Here is a 24,887-nt window from a genome sequence, read left to right as displayed (position 1 = left end):
GTAGGTGGAATGGCCACGTTGAATTGCCCTTAATTGGAAAAAAATGAATTGGGTACTCTAAATTTATATTAAAAAAAGAAGATGGCACCCCGATCTCCGTGTAGCCGGGTTGCTGGCTCTATTAGGCCCCGCCAGAGTGTTGGCGCAAACATCGCTGCCCTGATTTTTTTCTGACCGTGTCGAACACCTGGACAGAAAATCTGGCTGTGTTTCTGGATTGAAACACAGTTTTCAGTCGGAACCTGACATTTGTTTTGAAAATTCCGCCAACTGTTACAGTTTCGACAAAATGGCTGCCAGCATTTTTTGGCACGGAATTTTAGTATGGGATGGAGAATTTGGAGGTGGGTTTCCATCAACTAATGGACATTTTTATTTCATTAGTCTCATTTTTACTCTTGCTTTCTTTGTAACATGGAGATTTACGTTATAAAACGGCATCTTTAAATCACAGCATCTGAATCCATTACAACAGATTCAATCCTGAAATCAAATTAACATTATCAGCCTTTTCTCTTCAAACAGATTATTGAAAACAAGAGGCAATATCAGCTGGTAGGAGCCTGGGCCGGAAATCTTCATAGCACAACTTGAGTGACTCACACGCCAGCACAGATTACATAACCGTTTTGAGGCGAGCTGAGTGAAGTACAGAGAAACTATTTCCACCTTGGTGAGCCTGTCTTCAGAAAAGAGCTCATTGAGGAAAACATCTTTTGTGTAAGTGTTGAAGATCTGCTAATTTGTTCCAGAATGTGTGGTGGGACAGCTCCAATCTTTCAGCAGTAATAACATATGATGTATTTTCAGAATTGCCTTGTTATCAAGTGGAACGTAACATCACTGCCGTCAGCCCACGAGAAATGTAGTAACAGCAGGTACAATTTACTTTATGCACACTATTACTCCAACTAGTAAACCCTTTAGGGTGCGATTCAACAGGAAAAAAATCTATGTTCGGTTTTGGGTGCATTTAGAGGGGTACTTCTCAACGGCTGCAGAACCGAGAAACACCCTGCTATTCAACGCCACTTTGCCATTTATTTTGGCCTTTGGGAGTTTCTCTCCACCAAGGCCAGAGTTAGAGTGATTTCCTGTTGGCGTCTTGCCAACGTCAGCAGGAAAAGCTTCTCGCAGATCGGGGCTGCTGCTTCTGTCCTTCTAGATGGTAGTGGAAGGTGCTGTCGAAGGAACCTTGGTGAGTTACTGAAGTGCATCTTGTCGATGGTATCACCAACGGCCACTGTTCGCCGGTGGTGGAGGGTTTGAATGTTTGTTGAAGGAAGAACAATCCATCTGTGACTTGAACCTTTTTTTTTCAAAGTGCTGCATTATATGATGGAGAAAACCACCAATGCATTTGTTGGCTCCAACACCGCCTTTGCCCTGACATTAGACTTTGCCGATATGAGGGAAAATCTGGAGGTGGATTCTCTGGTAGTGGCAGAGAATTGAGCATTGGGCAAAAATCAGGATCGGAGCCCGTTCTGATGTTCCGGTACCCCGCCAGCGGCAGCAAGCTCCACCCCCTGCACTGGCAGGGGAATGCGAATGGTCATTTGAACCCATTTGTATCTGATTAATGGACTGGAAGACTGATTCACCACGCCCCTGTCATGTTCCGACCCACTTAGCCAGGATTCATGGGGGCATGGATTGGGACAAGTATTTTCAAGTGTGGCCCTGACGCAGTGGACTCCGCAGTGGGTAAAGGGGCAAATATTTCATTTTGGTGCTCCCAAAGACTATCAGAGGGGCCCCTCTCCCACAATGCAATGCAAATCCTGCCTACCCTACCCCCCAAACTCCTCTTTAGATTCCCCCCATCAAACCCCCATATCAGAGATGCCATACCAGAGGCCCTCATATCAGAGACCCCCCATCAGAGACACAACCATCAGAGAACCCCATATCAGAGACCATCCCTTTCAAAGACATCCATAAAAGAGACCCCATATCAGAGACCCCCGTATCAGAGCCCCCCGTCAGAGACCCCCATATCGGAGACTCAACCATCAGAGACCGGGAGCTCCAGTTTCCTCCCACAAGTCCCGAAAGACGTGCTGTTAGATAATTTGGACATTTGAATTCTCCCTCTGTGTACCCGAACAGGCGCCGGAATGTGTCGACTAGGGGCTTTTCACAGTAACTTCATTATAGTGTTAATGTAAGCCCACTTGTGACAATAATAAAGATTATTATGATTAATATTATTAATATATGGTTTGTTCTCTTGGGAACATTGCCACCTTGATTTGTGTCATATCCAATTGAGCTGCAGGGAAACCGATAAAATTTTGCAAACACCTGCCATTTACTTGATACATCTGAGCACGGTGGACTGACTCACCATGTCAGATGTGGGAGCATTCCATTGCAAAAGTAAGAGTAAATTCTGTGGTCATTTTTGCAGCTACAAGAATTAGCTGTCCTCATTCTAGAAATCTACTTGTGACAACCTTTCTTATAAAGTGGAGACAACAAAAATTGGTCTTCTCTAATGTGTCCAGGTAAAGACGTTGCATTTATTAAGAGAATACAGATGGGTACAGATATAACAAATCACGTATTGTTGCCTCCTTATGAACTCATCTTTGTCACTTGGTTAATGCAGCATATTCAGAACTCACAAAGGAATTCCTATCTTTGCCACATAGACATAAGCTCAATTGTAGCAGCAACTAAGTGAACTGTTAAAAGACAAATTTTCAACAATACAGGTGCCACAGCAACAAAACGCATGACAACATTATTTGCTGTCAACAAAAAAATGCAGCCGCATAGCAATGGAGGGGAAATAGAAACTCACAATCAATCTTTACACTAATGATGTCGTCTTAAGAATCAATTTCTCCAAAGCCTGGCCAATTGATCGTCGTGTAGCCATTTATTTTGATGAGTGGAAGCTGGGAATGAAGCTAACCAGTTATGCAAATTGAGATACTCAGTTCATCTGACAAGGGGGCCTGTGATCAAAAAGAAAAGCATCTGTGGAGAGACGCAAGTAGGTTAATGCCTTTACCCCTTTACCCAATATTTTCACATATGCACACACATACTCATACATTCGTACACATACATGTTCCAGCAAGGCTCAATGGATAGATAGCCATTAGATACGGGAACCCTGGATGATTCCCCTCCTACTGCACTGAGGCTATACTGTAGTTCCCATATTGAGATTTGTTAACTTATCAAATGTGTCAACATATCAGGAAGCAAACCTGAAGGGCACGATTCAGCTGACAAAAGTTAAGCCCACTCTTTGATACGTTTGGCGGGGTGTTTCTCCACTGCACTGCCGAGAACCACCCCTCTATTCAATGGCACTTTGCCATTGTTTTCTGGCCTTGGGCAGCTTTTCACTGCCAAGGCAACACTTTAGTCGATTTCCTGCTGGCAAACTGATCTCTGGACTGCTTTCTGAAACCACCTTCCCTCCCCTCCCCTCCCCTCCCCTCCCCCCTCCCCTCCCCTCCTCCCCTCCCCTCCCCCCTCCCCTCTCCCCTTCCCCTCCCCCTCCCCTCCCCCTGGGAGTTTCTCCAGCTTCCACAAGCCTCCCCTACTCTGTAACCACCTCCAGCCCCTGGGTAACAGATTGGAGAATGTATTTGTCTGATAAGTTTAGGAATGTTGGTTATAAATCCCCAACTGTAGATCATTGTACTGATCATTGTCAATATGCATCACTTAACTGGCTTGCAACCATGACAAATAATTTCAATATCTGCTGAAAATACTAACAATCAGTTAAAGCATGACAAGGATAAAGATGTTAACCTAAATATGTTGTCACTCTGGTAATAATAGACTCATCTTCTCCTAGTCGCTGTGCAAGTTACTGGACCAGGAATTTGAGAAATTAGAAAATGAAAACAAGCAAGAATAATTGAGAGAAGAAAAAAAATGGGAAATCAAATCCAAGAAATCAATGGTGAGAAAGCAGATGTAATGTGAAAAAAAAAGAGTTTCTTGCCAGCAAGAATACAGGAAAAATAAATGAGGGAGGAAATTAGACATTTAAAGAAGAATTAATGGAAAAAAATAGACTGGATGCAAAATAAAGGTGTTACTGATTTGCTATATTTATAGAAGTTAAAGATTTTGATGACTGCCATTGTATGAATGGTTTTCTGCTGCACTATATGCAGGGTTATAAGTTCAGCTCTCACATGGTATATAATTGATTTTATCATCAACAATGTTCCAAAAACGTATTGAGTATAGCCCAAGAATCTAATAATAGGAGATGTTAATGTAAAATTGAGATTGCATGCTGTTTATGTGTTTGATCTTAGTTTTCCATTCTGTTTTTGACCTTTTATAGTTCAATAATGCCTTTTAAACTATAACTTTAAACCATTAAATTAAGTTAGAGAGGGCACTAATGCAGTATTGCAACAGTAAAATAATTTTGTGTGATTTAGTGCACATTTTTATCATCTTGCCCAAGATTGCATTTTCCTCTCTAGTTGTATTCCCTTTTCTAACCTACATTCGGGCGTAGTGAAAGTAAACTTGAGTCTGGTGCACTTTTAATTTATTCTTAGCCAAATAGCCTGCTAGTATTCAAAGAAAAATAGCTTCTCTAGGGAAGTAAAGTCACCATAGACCCAGGTGGCCATAGACTGCTTTCCCCTTTGAGCATCACCATACCTCAGGCAAGGGGTAAGGTTGAGAAGGCAGGGCCTACATGAACAACCGCAGCCGGTACAGGAATTGAACTCACACTGTTGGACTTGCTCTGCATCACAAACCAGCTGTCCAGCCAACTGAACTACTCCCAGGTGGATGAGGAGAGTATGGATGAAAGTAAGGAGGATGGAGTCCAGTGAGAGGTGATGTTGCCTTAGAATCTATGAGGAGTCCATGCAGGACACATCATGGCCAGAGACCTTCTGATACAACGGTGTTTCACATGATGGAAACACTCAATGAATGCAAAGGTTAATGTGCAAGGTAGGGATGGACATTTGTTGTCACTCTGGTAATGAAGTTGTAAGCATACTTTAAGCAAACCTATTTGAGGATTGAAGGCAGCCAAGTGGATGCAGGTGGTGAATGTGACATAAAAAAACTTTTGACTGTACAGAGAATCCAATTAACTGTGAATATATTGTAAGTAGTTATAATTTTGCAATGGTAAAGATTTTATCTAAATTTACACATGTCTGTTATGTTACTCTACAAAACCTCTCCATTTTGGAGACTGTGCTTTCCCATGGGAACGCAAATCAGGAAGCGATTCCCAATCCTTAGGCATGCAAATTTATGCATGGCGAGGATTACTAAGGATTTCCAAGGGAATCCCACTATCAGACTGCCATTTTGAGCGAGTGGCACGATAATGCGGCCTTCCTGCAATTGAGCATATTTCAGGCCCCCACCCCCAGATTTTTAAGGTTCCCCTGTACATGGGTCTGACATTCCCCACCACAGAGCGCCCCCCCTAATTAAAGAGACCGCCCACAGAGCCCGCCTAAAAAAGGAGGCCACCCACAAAGACCCCTAAATATAGAGACCCCCTAAATAGACACCCCCACTGAGACACCTAAATAAGGAAACCCCGAGAGGCCCCCCAGAAGAGACCCCTGTCAGGAAGACCCCCAGAAAAGAAACCCCATCAGGAAAAGCCCTGGAAGAGAGATCCCTGTCAGAATGAGCCCCAGAAGACAGACCACTGACAGGAAGGCCCCTAGAAAAGAGACCCCCATCAGGAAGTCCCCCAGAAGTGAGAACCCTGTTGGGAGCTAGAAAACAGTCCAGACAGAGGCAATGAAAAGAACCATTGCTTTAACACTCACCTGGGAAATGCATCTGCTGGCTCAAACATAATAAGCAGCATCTGTCAATTCCTGGAAAGAGAAAACCAGTCAACTGTGTTTAAACCCCCTCAGATCTTCAATTTGCAAGCCATTCATTCATTTTTCTCTGCTGTCTCCGAAGGTGGTGATGGTGCACCCCCCAACATGTATACCTCGTCCTGTTGCCTGAAGTCGGGCTCTTCTCTGGGGCTGGGTGTAGGTGGTAGTATTTAAGTTCTGACACCTGTGAGAGAAACACAAGACATGAGGTGAAGTCATGCACCGAATCCCCATTCTGATTATTTTCTTACAAAGCTGTACCTAGACTGTGTTTGCTGCCAGTCAGTGCCTCCCAAACCGAGTGCCTTTATAACTTGGATTCACCCCTCACCATTAGCGCCCAAGATGCCATCCTCAAGGCCCATCCATACCCCTCCACCCATCAGCCTATGTCACTGCCTGGGCAATTTCAGCAGCGCCTTGGACATGTGGCCTAGACACTGACCACTGCAGCTATCTTGAGCAAGACTGCCTTCGTGGTCTTGGGAGGCAGCCAGGGCCCCAGGGAGAACAGGACATCTGTGTGGGACACCACCTGCTGCTACTAAATCTCCAACTCATTTCCTGACAACCTGCGTACATCTCCTTCCCAGGGTTCCTGGCTGATCTATGCTCTGGCCATCCCAGGTTAAGGGAAGAGGAGGCATAGGGGTCAGCATGTGGCGTGTTTACATATTTCCTTGTCATGAGCTTTGTGGGATGCAATAGTGTAAGGGGAAGTTGATGCTCCACGTGTCGCATGGTCAGGACAAACTTGGTGGCCTAAGCCAGGCATTGTCAAACTCGGGGGCACGACCCGCCGGGTGGGTCGCGGGCGGGTGTCGGGAGGGTCGCGGAGCCGTCCGTCGCGGCGCTCCCGATCGCGCAAATCCGCACGCAACAGCCGCAGCAACCGGCTTTTAATAATGGCAGCTGCAAGCGGCCTTCAAAATGGCCAGGAACAGATAAAAAAATTTGCAGCACTGCGCATGCGTGCCCGATCATCAGTGTGCATGCGCAAAACTATGCGAGTGCGCACCGGTGATCGGGCACGCATGCGCAGTGCGGTTGCATTTGTTTTTATATGGTGGCAGCCTTTTTTTTTCCAAGTTCGGGGGGCCAACGGGACAAAGGGGCCATTGGGGCCAAACGGACCCAAAACCATTTCCTCCATTTCTGTCAGCAACAAACAAGGTAAGATAATATGGTGAATCGCGCAGGTCGGCCGGCGTGGGTCGCGAAGGTCAGCCGGCGTGGGTCGCGGATGGTCGTCCGGCATGGGTCGCGAAGGTCGGCCGGGTTGTGCCCCGAAGGTTGGCCGGTTGGTAAAAATGGATCCCGAAAAAAAGTTTGAAAAACACTGGCCTAAGCATTGCATTGCAAGTGACAAGGTGGCAATCCATGTTCCAGGTTCCTAATGCAGTAATGGCCTCAGGGGTTCAAGGAGGATTTACGGCCTGCTTTGTGGTGCATCTCTAATTGCCCTTGATGAAATGGTGGTGAGCTGCCTTCTTGAATCGCTGCAGTCCATGTGGTGTAGGTATACTCACAGAGCTGTTAGGGAGGGAGTTTCTCCAGCTTCCACAAGCCTCCCCTACTCTGTAACCACCTCCAGCCCCTAGACCACTCTGAGATCTCTGCCCTTCTCCACTTCCATCCTATTGTGCATCCCCTGATTTCCATGGCTCCACCAATGGATTGGCCCATGCTTGGAAAAGAATTGGGGTGGTTTGCCATTGCCTTCTGCAGTATGACTGACCAGGAAACTCCCCACTCTTACCACCGCTCATCGGGCATGTGGAAAGGATTTGCAGGCTGACAATCAACCAGTTTGGCAAAGTTAGGAACACTTCTTCCATGGCCATCAAGTTCTTAAGTGGGACTTGAACCCTGAGCTCCTGGAAACTCTACCATCACAAAACCTCCCCAAGACACACTTGTCCATTATAAACAAAAGAACAGGGGAGTAGGATATTCAACTCCTCGAGTTGTAGTATTTTAGCACCACTATTGTCTTCTAACAAAATACATCATCAATAGAAAGAACATTATATTGGAAAGATTATTACATAACAGATGTAGACAAATATCTCAGGTTATGAATACTTATCGCGCCATGCATGTACTTTTCCGAATTTATTTATTCTGCATCAGTGAACAATCTGCCAAGAAGGACTTTCCCTTGAGCAACCAGATGTTCAGTCATAAATGAAACAGCTGGAAGCTGCCACTAGCTGTAACCATAACAACTTGCACCCCATTACTGCTGTTGGACTTTCTAAGGCTATACTATAAACATTTTTATTGGTCTACTCAGTGACACATTCAGTGACATTTCATACAATCACACTAATAAAGCACAGGGTGACTTCACCTGTAATGTGTTCTTTCCAAAGCCTCAATTTGTTTTATGTGCTGAAACAATTTCCAAAGAAATAAAGCAAGGGTCACTTCATTCAAAGGATACCATTCAGAAAAAAATGTTCTGCATATTAATGTATTTGTCTTTATTCTGGAACAATATTTTAATCGGTACATTAGTTCAGGCTTTCGCAAACTCTTTTGCCCGGGAACATTTTTACCAACTGGCAGTCCTTCGCAACCCATGTCGGCTGACCTTAGTGACCCTCATCGGTCGACCTTAGCGACCCACCATTTTCACTTACCTTTAATGTGACAGATGAACCTGCTTGGTCCTCACAATCTCATTTGCTTTGTTCATCAATGTTACATTTCTGATAATGACTTCCTCTATTGATTTAAGTTCTCACTGCATCCATTGAAAAAATCAAGAGGTTTGTCCTCGAATTTGCCATGGGGTTTAGTCTTCAGATGTCTTTGAAATTTTGAGGGTTTTAAACTTTCATTTGCCAGTGCTTCCCTGCTATAACACACATGAACTTTGAATCCTGCTTTACAGTGGCACAATTTAGAAACCCACACCTCAGGAAATCATCTTTATGTTGTTTGTTCCTGTTTTCAGCTTCTTCTCTATGGGTTGTTCACCAAAGGTCCAGGAGTTCACACCAGCACTGCTGGCAGCTATAAAATGGAGGAATCTCTCTCACACCCAGAGCATGTGACATAAGCGTACAAGACGCGTGACCTGCTCACTGCCACCGCCACCGTTGTTTGCTGAACAAAGCTGGCCCTGGACAGCGCGCTGACATCACGAGGAGGCGGTTCACCCTGCTGGGCTCCGGGCCTGCACACTGCTTGATATGGCATGCGTGCATGGGGTGGCATTTAAAAAAAACAGTTGTGATTGTTGGACGTACCTCCCGCGATTGGGAATGCCACGACCGAGCGCCATGACCCTCCCGAAACCTGATCGTGACCCACACGCGGGTCGCGACCCTGAGTTTGAAAACCCCTGTCTTAGAACATCTAGGGTAGAATTTTAGGAATGATGAGCTCCAATAATAAGTCGCCACAGCACTCGCCATCCCAAGAGTCAGCATGAAATGCGCTATAGCAAACCCTCAAAATCTCATTGCAATTTAATCCTCACTTGAGTGTCAATTAGCATTTGGCAGGACCCCCACCCACCTTTGGAAGGAAGTCCTGTTTGTGAGAGCTGTCGGCCAGTCAGATTAGCCCACAGCTCTCTAACCCGGCCAGGCACAGTGCTGCAGTGGCCAGAAACGGTACTGCCGATCTCTGCCTGGAACAAAGGGCTGGATTCACCGCCGACGGGAAGCTCCATTTTGCCGGCAAACCGAGGGTTTCCGACGGTGTGGGGCTGCCCCACATTGGGAAACTCCATTGACTGGCCAGCGTAACAGAGCATCCTAGAGACTGCGGGGCGGAGAATCCAGCCCACAGTCACGGGGCCATTGGAAAGCCCCAGGGGTCCCAGGGATGGGAGGGCAGGGGGATGCCACAGGGAGTCGGGAGGCGTAGCAATCGTGGTTGTCATGATATTCAAACACACACATCATGATGGACACACCAACAGGCAAATCAGAGCACACAACACCACAACCAATCACAGACAAGAACACCAACCACATAAAAAGCACGAGCACGACACCTGGTGGTCAGTAGGTCTGGGGACAAGGAAACAAGAAAGAGCTGTTAAAACATCACAAGCAGGGAACCCCCACGTGCAGAGTGCAAAGACCAAACTGTACATAGTAAGTTTGAATAAAATAGCGTTGTACCATATACAACCGTGTTGGCTCATCTGTGTGTCAGAACACCCAACACCACATGGTACAGGAGTGGATCGATACCTGCCTACTAACCTGCCATTCTGGACATGGACCGCACCGACAAACCGCAGCCGTTGCAAGTCGCGGGGAACCTAGGTACCAATTGGAAGCTCTTCAGGCAGCGATTTGACCTGTACATCCGTGCCACCGAAAAACAGAGTGCCTCGGATGAAACGAAGATTGCAATGCTCCTCTTCTACGCAGGTCAGCACGCCACCGACGTCTTCAACTCACTGGTGTTCGAAGAAGGCGAAAACCAATCTAAATATGACACGGTCATCCTCAAACTGGACCAGCACTTTCAAGTTGAAGTAAATTAAAGTTTTGAAAGATACCTCTTTCAGCAACGCCTGCAAGGTAAGGAGGAGCTTTTTCAACCCTTTTTGACGCACCTCCGGATTCTAGCGCAGTCCTGCGGTTACGGCACCACCACAGAGTCCATGATCAGGGACCAGATTGTTTTTGGCGTTGCCTCTAGTGGCCTACGCCAGCAGCTTCTTAAAATAAAAAGCCTCACCTTAGCGTCTGCTGTGGAAGCCTGTGTCCTCCACGAAAATGCTACCTGCCGTTTTGCCAGATTTCAGGCGTCCGAGTTGGCACAGAGGGGGTCCCCAGCCGTCGAGTCGGCAAGCCAGGCCGCCCACGACGTCGAACGCATCCAGGCCGTCGATTACTTCCCGACCCACGGCCCGGACGACAGCGGCCGCTTCCCGCGCTTTTCGCGGTTTCCCGCGCAGGTGCGCGCCAAAAATAACGGCCACAATGAGGGACGCGCTGCGCAGGCGCGCCCACCGCAAGATCGCACTGCGCATGCGCAGTGGCGCAACGAACGCCGTGACGTCATGACGTGCGGCAATTGTGGAGCTCTACATTTAAAAGGGCAATGTCCTGCAAAAAACCGACAGTGCCTCAGATGTGGCAAGATGGGCCACTACGCAGCCCACTGTCGTTTGGCTCAACCCATGGATCCGGCGCATCCTCGACAATCTCGCAGACAAGTCAGGACCGTCCAGCCCACGCATCAAGACTTCCAGTTAAGTGATGCAGATGACCAGGATGCCTTCCGCGTTTCCGTCATCGATGTCAACAAGGTCAATGCCATCAATCCAGCCGATGAGTGGTGTGCCACCCTGACGGTCAACCCGAACTCGTCGCAAGCCCATTAGACTGGACTTATAATACCGTTCATATGTTTAACAAGTTGCACAATTTTACATGATAACCTGTTGTTGTTTATCGTTCCAGATGTCGTCTGACTGGACAACTGTTCAAGTTTTTTTCTTCTCTCGTTCGCATTTATGTTATGTTATGGTACAACTTGGTTCATGTGACGCACCCGACATCGCCCCATGTACATAGTTCCGTCATATGCACATGCTGCACACGACACACACACACTCTTAGATGCACTCACGACAAGATCATATTTATTACCACGTAGGCACATATCTTTGTAAAAAGGGGGGATGTCATGATATTCAAACACACACATCATGATGGACACACCAACAGGCAAATCAGAGCACACAACACCACAACCAATCACAGACAAGAACACCAACCACATAAAAAGCACGAGCACGACACCTGGTGGTCAGTAGGTCTGGGGACAAGGAAACAAGAAAGAGCTGTTAAAACATCACAAGCAGGGAACCCCCACGTGCAGAGTGCAAAGACCAAACTGTACATAGTAAGTTTGAATAAAATAGCGTTGTACCATATACAACCGTGTTGGCTCATCTGTGTGTCAGAACACCCAACACCACAGTGGTGTCAGGGTGGGTTGGGTGGGGGGAGGAGGTGGGGGGGACCAAAAGTCTCAGAGGGAAGGGCATCCCAATTCTGAGGGGTCCTTTAGAATGAGGCACCCCCCCCCCCCCCAGTGGAAGAAGGCTTTTTTGTCAGTTTCCTGGCCTACTCGTGCCTGCTCCTGACAGCCTAAATATTGAGGTTGGGTGGGAAAAGCGTAAAAGGGTGGTTTTCCCACCTGAGGTCCTGCTGTCCTGGCTTGAAATTGCATCTGGATTTTGGTGGGCAGATTCCTCGGATAAATCGTCTCCATTCAATTTGGCGCTCCTCCCTGCCCCACCTCCCCTCCCCCCCCCCCAACCCACTCAGAATCCACCATGGGAGGGGGGGGTGCATAAATGTTTGCCCCTAGAAAAGCTAAGCAAAATAGTTTTCATCATGTTTATTTGACAGAAAATAAAAGTTATTTATTTTGAAAGAAATAAAACACGATAGAACTGATATGTAGGAGAAAACTATTCAACTGCATGAAAACCTGGTGGCATATCGAGATACACTTTGACTAGTTCTAATTATCTTTTTCATCTCCCCCGCTGAACTAATTGATTATTTTAACAGGACTATCTTGAGATCACCTGCAGCTGTCTCCATAAATTTATGCTTGCTCAGCCAATCTTTACAGCACATCTATATAAAGCAGACCCTGTTGAAAGAACTTACAGGAGTGTTCATATAGTTCCTCATTCATTGTCATCAGTGATATTTGGTGGCACGGTAGCGCAGTGGTTAGCACTGTTGCTTCACAGCACCAGAGTCCCAGGTTCGATTCCCGGCTTGGGTCACTGTCTGTGCAGAGTCTGCACGTTCTCCCCGTGTCTGCGTGGGTTTCCTTCGGATGCTCCGGTTTCCTCCCACAAGTTCCGAGAGACGCGCTGTTAGGTAATTTGGACATTCTGAATTCTCCCTCAGTGTATCAAACAGGCGGCGGAATGTGGCGACTAGGGGCTTTTCACAGTAACTTCATTGCAGTGTTAATGTGAGCCTACTTGTGACAATAATAAAGATCATTATTGGGTGGAACTTAATGCCCTCACCCAACATGAGTTTGGAGGCGAGCGGCCATTTAATCGGATAGCAGGGTGCCCGGTGGAGACCCTGCCACCTTCCTTCCTATGCCCCAATTAAGCCTAGGCCAGAAAGGCTAATGGATGGCCTTCCTGCCCAACCACCAATTGAGGTCTATGGATAGGTACTTAATGCCCACTTAAGGGCCTTATCCCGCACCATTGGAATTCATACAGCAGCAGGCATAGCAGGTGTTATATTTTTGGTTTGTTGTGTTAGCACAGAATGTGGAGTCTGCTGAGGTAAGGAAAGCATTAACTTTATTGGCATATCACTTACTATGGCTTCTTTGTCATGAGTTCTGAAAGAGAGAGCAAGAACATGAGACATTGCATCACTTCCTGTGATGATGTATACTGTCTCATTAGCATTTCGCACAATTAGAATTAACCCTTATATAAGGCCGCATGGTGGTGCAATGATTAGCACTGCTGCCTCATGACGCCGAGGTCCCAGGTTCGATCCTGGCCCTGGGTCACAGTCCGTGTGGAGTTTGCACATTCTCCCCATGTCTGTGTGGGTCTCACCCCCACAACCCAAAGATGTGCAGAGTGGTAGTTTGGCCTTGCTAAATTGCTCCTTAATTGGAAAAAAAATAATTGGGTACTCTAAATTTATGTAAAAAAAAGAATTACCCCTTATATTACAGGAGTCACCCCTTCAGAAAACTAATAAACCCTGACATATTTGCCCTTCAGTGTGTTCAAAGACTCTCAACGCCCGATTGAGGGACTTGGCAAGGGAAGAGGGGGTCCCACTGAGAACCAAACCACTCCCACCCCTACCGACTGCCCAATCCTCACCCTGCGATGCCCATCCCACCCTCACCAGTATCTTGGTTCCATCTGTGATCCTAGGCCACTTCCTGGGTGCATTGCTGTCAGCTGCCACTGTTCCTGTTGCGCTGTCTTCAGTGAACAACTGCCAGCTTCTGATTGCCAGCAGGACTCAGGAATGGGATTTAAGTCCCAGAGGGATCCTTGATTCTGGGAAAGGCCTGCCATTGGCCAGTTATGTTTGGCATTTAAATCAGTGGGCATTCCCCAAAAGAAGTGATGTGGGGCTCCCAACAGCTCACCAACAGGCGGACGAGACTACCGTTGCCTCTTTTAGACATTGCCCATTGTGTCAGCCAAGGTAATAAATGTAAGTTTGACTGGAGTATATGGGATCTGTATTTACCAGATTTCTAGTTCATAAACCTTCAGCATCAAATAGTTCATCAGGCATAAAATGGAAATGGGCCATTATTTGATCCTGAGCTTCGAATGTGGACCTTACAAAGCTCTGGAACCCTCTTCCTCAAAAGGCAGAAGAAGCAGAGTCTTTGAATATATTTAAGGCAGAGCTAGTTAGTTTCTTGATTAACAAGGGGGTGAAAGTCATCAGGATAGGCAGGAATGTGGGATTCAGGTTACAATCAGATCAACCGTATTCTTATTGAATGCTGGAGCAAGTTCGAGGGGCCAAATGGCCTACTCCTGCTCTTAATTTGTACGTCCGTATGTTCAGGCCCCTTCAACTAACAAGTTGGGTCTTTATAAGTTTGAAATGTTCTCAATATATTTAGTTACAAATGTGTTTCCACTTCCCCTCATTGTTCTGTCAGTAATATATCATTCACATGCTGTAATTTTGCTCCAGAAAATATATCCAGAAAGTTTGTTATTCTTTGGTTTATTAATTGTCTTTGTGAATCAAATATATTGTAACATGACTCCCACAAGAAGTTTGTACTTAATTGTATCTGTCATCAGCTTTTTTTTCATTTGGTGTAATGGAGAAGTAAATGTTTATAAAAGTAAAGTTAAGATTTATTTTGCAGCAGTTGAAATGCTGTTTCAGCTTATGGAAACACTCATTCCCCAACATGGACTGACTCAGCAACCCACTCATTCTTTTACACACATGTGCGCCCAGAGAAAGAAAGAGGCATAAAAGAGTTTTGCCACTTTATAATTGCGAGTGCGTTGTTAGCAAGGTCAGCGTTTGTTGCGCATCCTTAATTGTCCTTGAGATTGTGGTGGTGAGAAGCCTTCTTGAACTGCTGCAGTCCATGTGGTAATATAATAATAATAATCGCTTATTGTCACAAGTAGGCTTCACTGAAGTAACTGTGAAAAGCCCCCAGTCGCCACATTCCGGTGCCTGTTCGGGAATTGAACCCGCACTGCTGCCTTGTTCTACAAGCCAGCTGTTTAGCCCACTGTGCTAAACCAGCCCCTGTAGGTACACCTACAGTGTTGTAAGGATGGAAGTTCCAGGATTTGTTTTTTAAATCTTTATTATTGTCACAAGTAGGCTTACATTAACACTGCAATGAAGTTACTGTGAAAAGCCCGTAGTCGCCACACTCAGGTGCCTGTTTGGGTACACAGAGGGAGAATTCAGAATGTCCAATTCACCTAACAAGCACATCCTTCTGGACTTGTGGGAGGAAACCGGAGCACCCGGAGGAAACTACGAAGATATGGGGAGAATGTGTAGGCTCCGTGCAGACTATGACCCAAGCAGGAATCGAACCCAGGCTCCTGGCGCTGTGAAGCAACATGCTACCCACTGTGCTACCATGCGCCTACAACCCAGCGACAATTAATAAACAGTGATATAATTGCAAGTCAGGGTGATATGTGACTTGGAGGGGACTCTGCTGCCCTTGTCCTTCTAGTTTCGAAAGCTCCCTTGATTGGAAAGTGCTGTCATTGCTGTATTGGCAAGTTTGTGCTGTATATGGTACACGCTGCGTCCACTGTGACCCAGTAGTGGAGGGAGTGAATATTTCAGTTGTGGATGAGGTTGGGTTGCTTTCTCCTGGATGGGCCAAGCTTCTTGAGTGTTGTTGGACCTACACTCATCCAAACTAACTGGAGGATGTTCTGTCACACATCTGAATCATGCATTGTAGATGATGGAAAGCCTTTGGGCAGTCAGGAGGCAAGTTACTTTCCTCAGTATTCCAGCCTCCGACCTGCTGTTGGAGCTGCAGTATTTAAATGGTTGGTCCAGTTCAGTTTCTGGTCAATGGTAAACCCAACATGTTAACAGCGGGGTAGTTGAACATCAAGGGGAGACGGTTAGATTCGCTCTTGCTGGGGATGGTCATTGCCTAGCATTTGTGTTGCTGCAAATGTTACTTGCCACTTATTTGTTCTTACTTATGTTTCAAAATGTATGCTGACTGTATTTATCTGTCATAAAATATCATTCATTCCTGACATTTCAGAAACCTGCTTGTCTCGGTCTCCTCAGCCATTCCGCACTCAATGCTGGCTGTTCTGCAATAAATACTAAATTATACTGTCATGAAATTTGGAAACTGGGTATGAGTACTTTAAACTTGGGTTTCTATATTGCAATAAATCGAAGTGTCCAGTCAGCAGGCTGGGTTTGCATTTTATGGAGGTTTTGTAAGGGCCACGAAGAATCCAGCACGAGTTTTAAGGATACAAAATAATAACGTTTATTTACTATAACAATATATATATATAACAGTAGCAGTAACTTCCCTTGCTACCTTCTCCTTCCTGCTGGTTCCTGAACTGGCCAGCTTATTTGTACTAGGAGTTTCTCCGCCCCCCTCATTGGGGAAGTTCATACTCCCATAGGATTGTGGGATAGTCATTAGTCCCCAGCCAATCGTAAGTAGGCAGGTTATAACAGGAGGCACAGGTGATAAAATTATGACAACATTTTACTATTTATTCATTATCCTTACTTCAGTTTGACTTACATCAAGTTAGGAAGTAGGCCTCGGCCTTGTCCTTTGCGGTTAATATAATCTTTATTAGTGTCACAAGTAGGATTACATTAATACTGCATTGACGTTACTGTGAAAATTCCCTAGTCACCACACTCCAGCGCCTGTTTGGGTACACAGAGGGAGAATTGAGAATGACCAATTCACCTCACAGCATGTCTTTCGGGACTTGTGGGAGAAAACTGGAGCATTTGGAGGAAACCCACACAGACACGGGGAGAACTTGCGGATTCCGCACAGACAGTGACCTAAGCCAGGAATCGAAGCTGGGACCCTGGCGCTGTGAAGCAACAGTACTAACCACTGTGCTACCGGGCCATCCTTAGTGATTAGTAAGGTAAAAAAGTTTGCTTTCAGTTTTCAAGTTTTGGTTGGGGTCTGACAGAATATTTCTGGCAGAATAGTCAAATTTGTCATTTTAAGCTAAGTGTTGTTTCACCTGATTAAAGGTGAATAGCCTAACAAAGTTGTGGGAGAGGGGAAGTTGAAAGAGGTAAAGAAGAGTGGTTAGCATCGTTGTTTCACAGCGCCAGGGACCTGGGTTCAATTCCCGGCTTGGGTCACTGTCTGTGCAGCGTCTGCTCGTTCGCCCCATCTCGGCGTGGGTTTCCTCCGGGAGCTCTGCTTTCCTCCCACAGTCCATAGATGTGCAGGTTAGGTGGACTGGCCATGCTAAATTGCCCCTTAGTGTCCAAAATGGTTAGGTTGAGTTGCGGGGATAGGGTGGAGGTGTGGGCTTAAGTAGGGTGCTCTTTCCAAGGGCTGGTGCAGACTCGATGGACTAAATGGCCTCCTTCTGCACTGCAAATTCTATGATAACTTTATGATGAGAGCACAATAGCTGGGCTTGGTACTATACAGCCTCCAGACATTACTAACCCTGTTATAGTTAACTTTCACCTGTCTGGATGCAAATGAATTTATAACACTGACAATTTAACATAACACAGAGAAGAGTGCATCGGCTTCTGTTGTTATATATAACAAAGGAGAAGACACAATTCAATCCCTTAATCCTGAAGCTTGGTCCTAAAAATAAGTATATTTATGCTTAAATGTGGACTGGCAATCCGGTCTATAATTGCAGCATTCCCATCTAAACACTGCAATTTTCACATATGAACAGCATTCATGATAGAAACACGTTTTACTGACGGCAAATGGTTTCAATTCTTCTATTCCCCTTCTTTTGTTCTCTTGCAAGTTATACCTGGAATGTCACAAAGAAGGGCAGGTATTAAATTAATTCAGGGCCCAGGTGTTGCTGAAGAGTGCTTTGAAGGCTTCAATCTGTTCTGATGTACAATTAATTCATTACCCTTTCACCTCATAGGACTGGATTTAAATCTAATCCAGACATGCCTCGCTTTACCACCATTCAGTATATAAAATGAATAGCAACCAAATTTCAAGTGGGTTTCAGTCCATAGCACAAAACTGCACATGGTTCAGTGTGAACTCACATTCTGTGATCTGGTTCAGAGAGGTCAGAGGAAGGTTATCACAGGAACAAATCAAAAATTATACAACAACAGGGGAGCTCTTAGGAGGTTTGACTAAGGCACATATTTTATTAGTCAGCTAGTATTCTGACGCACAGAAGCCTTACCATCCTGCGTCAGATTCTTCAAGTCAATATGCGGAGATATTCACACAGGTCATCAGTCCAGAGGTGATTTGTCGGCAGTTTAAAATCAATAAGGGCAGTATGGTAACACAGTGGTTAGCACAATTGCTTCACAGCTCCAGGGTCCCAGGTTCGATTCCTGGCTTGGGTCACTGTCTGTGCAGAGTCTGCACATCCTCCCCGTGTGTGCGTGGGCTTCCTCCGGGTGCTCCGGTTTTCTCCCACAGTCCAAAGATGTGCAGGTTAGGTGGATTGGCCATGCTAAATTGCCCTTAGTGTCCAAAATTGCCCTTAGTGTTGGGTGGGGTTACTGGGTTATGGGGATAGGGTGGAAGTGTGGGATGGTGTAGGGTGCTCTTTCCAAGAGCCGGTGCAGACTCATGGGCCAAATAGCCTCCTTCTGCACTGTAAATTCTTTGATTCTATGAATAACCAGATGTGAAGATTAGTTAATCCTCAAATTTATTCCATGTACATGAGTGAACTTAAAACCCCTTGAGCCACTGGCAGTTCGAAATCAATTTAAACTGTTGTGTGTTTGCACAAAGTGCTGATAAATGTGGCGTGCTCCTTCAGGGATCAAAACAATCCCACCATATAGAAAACGCTACCATTAGACAGTAATATTCTCAATGCAAAAGTATATGAAATGAAAAATCAAAATTGCTTATTGTCACAAGTAGGATTCAAATGAAGTTACTGTGAAAAGCCCCTAGTCGCCACATTCCTGCACCTGTTCGGGGAGGCTATTATGGGAATCGAACTGTGCTGCTGGCCTGCCTTGGTCTGCTTTTAAAGCCAGCGATTTAGCCCTGTGCTAAACAGCCCCTGGAATATATGAAAGTATATGGAGGAGACTTTCACAATTTAGCAGATATGATGGCCTCAGCACCTGGCGGGCATGGCAGGTGGGAGGAGAGTATCACTGGGCACTTTGTCCCACGATTCTCTGACAACTATCTGTGTGCTCTGGTGGAGGGAGTGAATGCCCAGCGTGGAGTACTCGTGCCCTGGCATGGCAAGAAGAGGCCACTCCTTCAGATTAAGAAGGCCTGGATGGAGGTGGCAGTCCTGGTGAGCGGGCAGTTGCTGGATATCCAGTGGAATGTGTGAGACAATCTGGCGGAGATCCCTGAGGGTCTGCATGCCACGGTATCAGTCTTGGAGAAGTCTATGAGGAGCTTGAGCACTGCGTCGACCCTGGGCACCGACCGCACAATCTTCTTCATTGAGCGAGGCAGCTCCATGAGCAGAATCGGGGTTCCTGGGGTTGCACTTGGACCTGCAAGCCCACACACTGGCAGTGATCTCAGCAGGACGCTGCCAGTGTGAGCTGTGAATCAGGCACCTGGTCTCTCTGCTAGGTTCCCGTCCATTATTGGTGAGCAGAGAGCTCCAAACGTGCCTCACGCTGGCAGACAAACTCCCTACCATCTGTGTGCTCCTCTCAAGGCGCTGTGCACGAGGGGGCAGTTCCTCTGCTTCTTTGCAAGTGTTTGTGGCATCTTGTCAGGAAGCAATGACCAAGGCGTGCCCAACCATGTCGCTGGGCACTCCTCAGGCCCTGCTGGCCAGAGGACGTCTGTCAAGGTAATCAGGGCCAACAGGACAGCAGAGACTGCAATTTGCCTCAATTGCTGTTACCAACGAGAGGGGTGGCACCAACGCACAGCACAGGATGGGTTTTCATGGGTGACTTTTGTTAATTTCATCAAAGTAATGTTTTGCTTCTGTGTAATCGTACCAACAATTTTATGTTCTGTTCCTTGTTTTCAAGTTTGCTAAAAATATAAATAAGTATTGTGTTGTAATGACCTGAGCATCCTTCATGTCTCTCAGAGCTGCAAGCCTCATTGGTACCATATGATGGAAGGCAAGGACAGTAAACCTTCTTAGAGAAGTTGTGAGGAGACATTGGGCTCATGGATTGCCTTTTCAAAAATGTGTTTGATGGAGATGGCACCCTTTCACTGATATGGAAGCCAAGCCTTGGCACCCTAGCAGAAGGAGCATTGAATCAATGCCTCCCTGGTGTCATCAAGGATCATCAAGGCTGCCTCCTCATGCTCACCCTCAGCCTGCCCAAGTTCCTCATTAGTTGCAGCTGTGGAGTCTTCCTGTGAGGTGTGTGGAGGTGCCTCAGTGACCTCATGCCCAAGTGCCAGATCGCAAATTGTGCAGAGCACAGTAGAACATGATGATAAATGACATACACTTTGAAACATATTGCAGGGACCTCCTGTCATTGGAGTTAGAAACACGCCGACAAAGAGCGGGATCAAACGGTGTGCGCCGAAGCTGGTTTTAAACCGACTTCGGCAGATTTACCCGGGATGGGCAGCACGGTGGCATAGTGGTTAGCACTGCTGCCTCACAGCTCCAGGGGCCCAGATTCAATTCCAACCTCGGGTGACTGTCTGTGGAGTTTGCACTTTCTCCCTGTGTCTACGTGGTTTCCTCCCACAGTCCAAAGATATGCAGGTTAGGTCCATTTGCCATGCTAAATTGCCCCTTAGTGTCCAAACGTTAGGTGGGGTTACTGGGTTATGGGGATAGGGTGGCGGCGTGGTTTTAAGTAGAGTGCTCTTTCCAGGGCTGGTGCAATTCTGATGGGCCGAATTGCCTGCTTCTGCACTGTAATTCTATGATCTGTGATCCATTGGCCTCGTGGGAACAGAGACCGCAGCCGGACGCCATTTAGTACTGGCCCACACAAATGTGAACCAGGTGGAACGGCACCGAGGGGGTCTCACAGGCTATCGGAGACCCCTGGGTGGTTAGTGTCAGTGCACAGTGGCTCCCTGACCCTTCCCTGGAATGCGGGCACCTAGGCACTGCCAGGTTTGCACCTTTGCGCTGCTGACCTGGCACTGCCAAGGTGCCTGCGTGGCACTGCCAAGTCAGCAGGAGCACTGCCAGGGTGGCAGTGCAAGGGTGCCCACATGCCAGGGTGTCACTTCCAAAGGTCGAGGCCCAAGGGGGGCCATGCCCATGAAAGGAGGGTAGAGGATGGAGAGAGCAGGAATTGCCGCAAGCTTCCCGGCGCTCGACCCAGCGAGGCCAACAGCGCCATTCAACATTAATTGATACACTTAGCGAGGCCCCACGGGTTTCTCGCCGCAAATAAAGGCTCGCCATCTGATTCGCCGGGACCGCGGTTGCCAACGCCCCGCTAACAAGGTCGAGCAGCACTTAAGCTGCACTTGCTCAGCTAACCCCAGCCAACTCGCAATAATGGTGCCCAGGAGATTGGCCCCAATATTTGGGGATGCGGATCTGGTCACACTCCTAGATGCAGTGAAGGCCAGGAGGAATGTCCTGTTCCACCGAGAGTCCCAGTGGGTCAGTCACAGGACGGCCAGCGCTGCGTGGGACGAGGTGACGGCAGCTGTGAGTGCCGGGAGTGTGCCCAGGAGGGCTGGTATCCAGTGCCGGAAAAACGTCAATGACCTACACCACGCAGCATGAGTGAGACGACCCCCAACACCTCCCCCGCCCTCCAATGAGGCCTTTCCACCTCCACGCGAGCATCCACCATCCAGCTCTCCATGTGATCGCCAACCCTCCCTCCACTCCCTACAAACCCCCCAACCATTCCTTCACATCCCTCCCACCACTGTGAACCACGTGCGTGGCTAATGATGCTCTCTTTGTGTCTCCTCAGGAAAAGCTCTCCCACAACCGTTGGGAGAGGGCCCAGATTGGCGGTGGTGTGCCTGACATAAGAATCCTCACCTCCTTCAAGGAGCGGGCCCAGGAGGTGACGGGGGTGGCCGAGGACAGAGCGGTCACCCATGTGCAGGCTGGCGGACGCAGCAGAAGTGAGGAACCACTGGGACCCACTTGGAGGACCTGTCAAATGTAAGTTGGTATTGCCTTACTGACTGACCCATCTCTCCCACTGACAACAAGTCCATTCTCCCAACGGTCTTCCAGCCGACAGCGCCGGTCTATCCGGGTGGCGCTCTCTCCAGCCTCCCAGAAGAACCCTCTGAGCTTCCTTTCAGCATTTTCTGTTTTTAGTTCCAATTTCCAGCATCTGCAGCATTTTGCTTTTAGAAGCATGCCCTGCTGGCTTGGGAACCAGCTTTAACTGGCAACCAAATTAACTAACTGTGCAGCTGCCACTAGCAGGCAGCCTGTTTACCACAGACTAAGACAGGAAGAAACTAGAGGTTAATGTTAAATGGTTGATTTTTCCTTTCGATAGCACAGAAAAGCCTGAAACCACAGGTTGTCTGCCCATTGTCCCAGATCTGATGTAAGAGAGAGCAGGAGTGTCAATGTATTAGACTGTTAATGGTGAACCTGGTGGTCTTCCACTTGTATTTCGGTATCCGATGGCCAGAGTATTTGGAAAGACACATTGCAGAAGCAAACATCAAGAAACAGGGAAACACTGAAGTTTACAAAAAAAGTAATTTCATATGAATCAAGAATGCAGATGAATTAAATCAGACTGAGAGATTTGTGAATATAAGTACCGGCTAAAGAAACTGGGCACATTGTGTAAATAAAGAAACAAGGTTGTAAGGCAAAGAAATCTGGTAGTCCTGACAGAAATTGTTGGACACATCATACCTTATGCACAGCTCCTGAAAGATTCAATCATCAGCTACTGACATAGAAGAATGACGGTGGGTGCTGTGGTTCACCAAAAAAATAAACTGTTGGGTAACATTAGACTGCACAACTCACAAAAGATTTGATTCTCCAGGAACAGCCAAGTCTAGCTTCTACCACCCACACTTCAGTGAGCCACAACGTTACATATTTATCTAAGGAAAGAAAAATCACTTGAGCCAAGGGCACCTATGGCGGAAGCTCAGCGATTGGTACATCAATACTACTGGAGTTTGTGTAGTCCTGGGCAATTGACGTTTTGTGTTTCTAATGTAAATAGAACATCCGACATTCAGAGAGGAAGAAAATCATTTCGTTTAATCCACTATTAACTCACTAATCAGATCAGAGGTTCCAAATTAATAGATTTAACTTGACTTTGCTAACGGTCTTGAGAAACTGTTTACATTACAGATTTGAAAGAACAGAGCAAGGATGACGTTCTAGAGTGGAATTATACAACTATTTAATTTGTTTTTAAGCCTTTGTTTTAAGTTTTTTTGTTATAATAAACACGCTAAAGCACACATTAAGTTTGGTATGGCTCATCTCATTAAAGCTGCTTTTTCCCTTTTGGCTGAGGAACAATGCCCCATCATCTCTCACATTATTACTTTGTCCGTTATCTTGATTGTGAATTCGGTATTTTCACAACCAGCAAGCATGCAAGGATACTGGGGCAGCACAGTAGCACAAATGGATAGCACTGTGGTTTCACAGCAGCAGAGTCCCAGGTTTGATTCCCTGCTGGGTCACTGTCTGTGCAGAGTCTGCACGTTCTCCTCGTGTCTGCGTGGGTTTCCTCCGGGTGCTCCGGTTTCCTCCCACAGTCCAAAGACGTGCAGGTTAGGTGGATTGGCTATGATAAATTGCCCTTAGTGACCAAAAAGGTTAGGAGGCGGTTATTGGGTTACAGGGATAGGGTGGAAGTGAGGGCTTAAGTGGGTCGGTGCAGACTCGATGGGCTGAATGGCCTCCTTCTGCACTGTACGTTCTATGTTCTATGATACAAGGGGTGAGATTCTCCAGCCTTCTCGCGGCATCTTTCCTGGTGGTACGAGGCAGACCCCTGCTGGCCGGTGACGGGATTGTCTGTTTCCGCTGCTATCAATGGGATTTTCCACTGAATAAACCCCAAGTCGCGATGGGAGTGCGCCACCTCCAGCACTGGAACATCCCACTGGCATGAACAACTGGAAGATCTCACCCAAGGTGTTCTTGAAACATAGGGAAGGAAAGAGAAGATGTGGGGTGGCAGTATTGATTAAGCAGAATATTACAGTGTTGGAGAGAGACAATGCCTTTGAGGGGTCAAGAACAGAATCCATTTGGTTAGAGTTAAGAAACAATAGAAATACCGTTAATCTGATTAGTCAGAAAGATATAAAGGAGCACATTGTTAGGGAAATTACAGAGGAGCAAAAACTGTTGGTATAATGGAAAATTATAATGAAACTCATATAACTGGAGTACTGTCACGTGAGGAAGATATTAAGAAATTTCATCCAGAAATTAGTTCAAAGATATAGCAGACAATTTAAGGATGAAACAGACTGAGGGGAAAATACTGCTAGCATGGAGTCAGACCTGGCAGGAGTTACATTGTCCCATTCAGACTTAAACTCATTAGTGGGAATACACAGGATGGCCCTGTTCAGCAAGGATGAATCATCTGAGATTCACTGTCCTTTGGGAGACTCCTGTCTGACCAGCTATGAGCCCATTACATAGTCTGAAAACCTCTTTGTCTGTCAATGAGAGGTTAGTTGCATATCAATAGCATGGCTCTGTTCTTTTGTTTGAGGGGCTGGGCAGAGGAGAGAGAGAGAGAAAGAGACAAAGAGAAAGAGAGAGAGAGAGACAGAGACAGAGAGACAGAGACAGAGAGAGAATAATCCTGTTTTAAACATGTACAGAGAGAAGGCTTTGGAAAGCGACATAGTGAGGTC

At 46.6% G+C, this 24,887-nt stretch overlaps 1 long non-coding RNA gene across 1 annotated transcript; it reads right to left on the bottom strand.

Annotated features, from left to right (window-relative positions):
- Window positions 1-2,776: 2,776 nt before the first annotated feature.
- LOC140425775 (uncharacterized) lies at window positions 2,777-23,416 on the bottom strand. Its single transcript, XR_011947996.1, has 3 exons — window positions 22,897-23,416; window positions 5,805-6,048; window positions 2,777-2,988 (listed from the first exon to the last, which is right to left on the bottom strand). It is a non-coding gene; the product is annotated as an uncharacterized lncRNA (long non-coding RNA).
- Window positions 23,417-24,887: the final 1,471 nt, after the last annotated feature.

Source organism: Scyliorhinus torazame, chromosome 6, assembly GCF_047496885.1.
Source record: "Scyliorhinus torazame isolate Kashiwa2021f chromosome 6, sScyTor2.1, whole genome shotgun sequence".
Classification (NCBI taxonomy): Eukaryota; Metazoa; Chordata; class Chondrichthyes; order Carcharhiniformes; family Scyliorhinidae; genus Scyliorhinus; species Scyliorhinus torazame.
The sequence above is the reverse complement of the archived record's forward strand: the minus strand, read 5'-3'. Positions and strand labels throughout refer to the sequence as shown.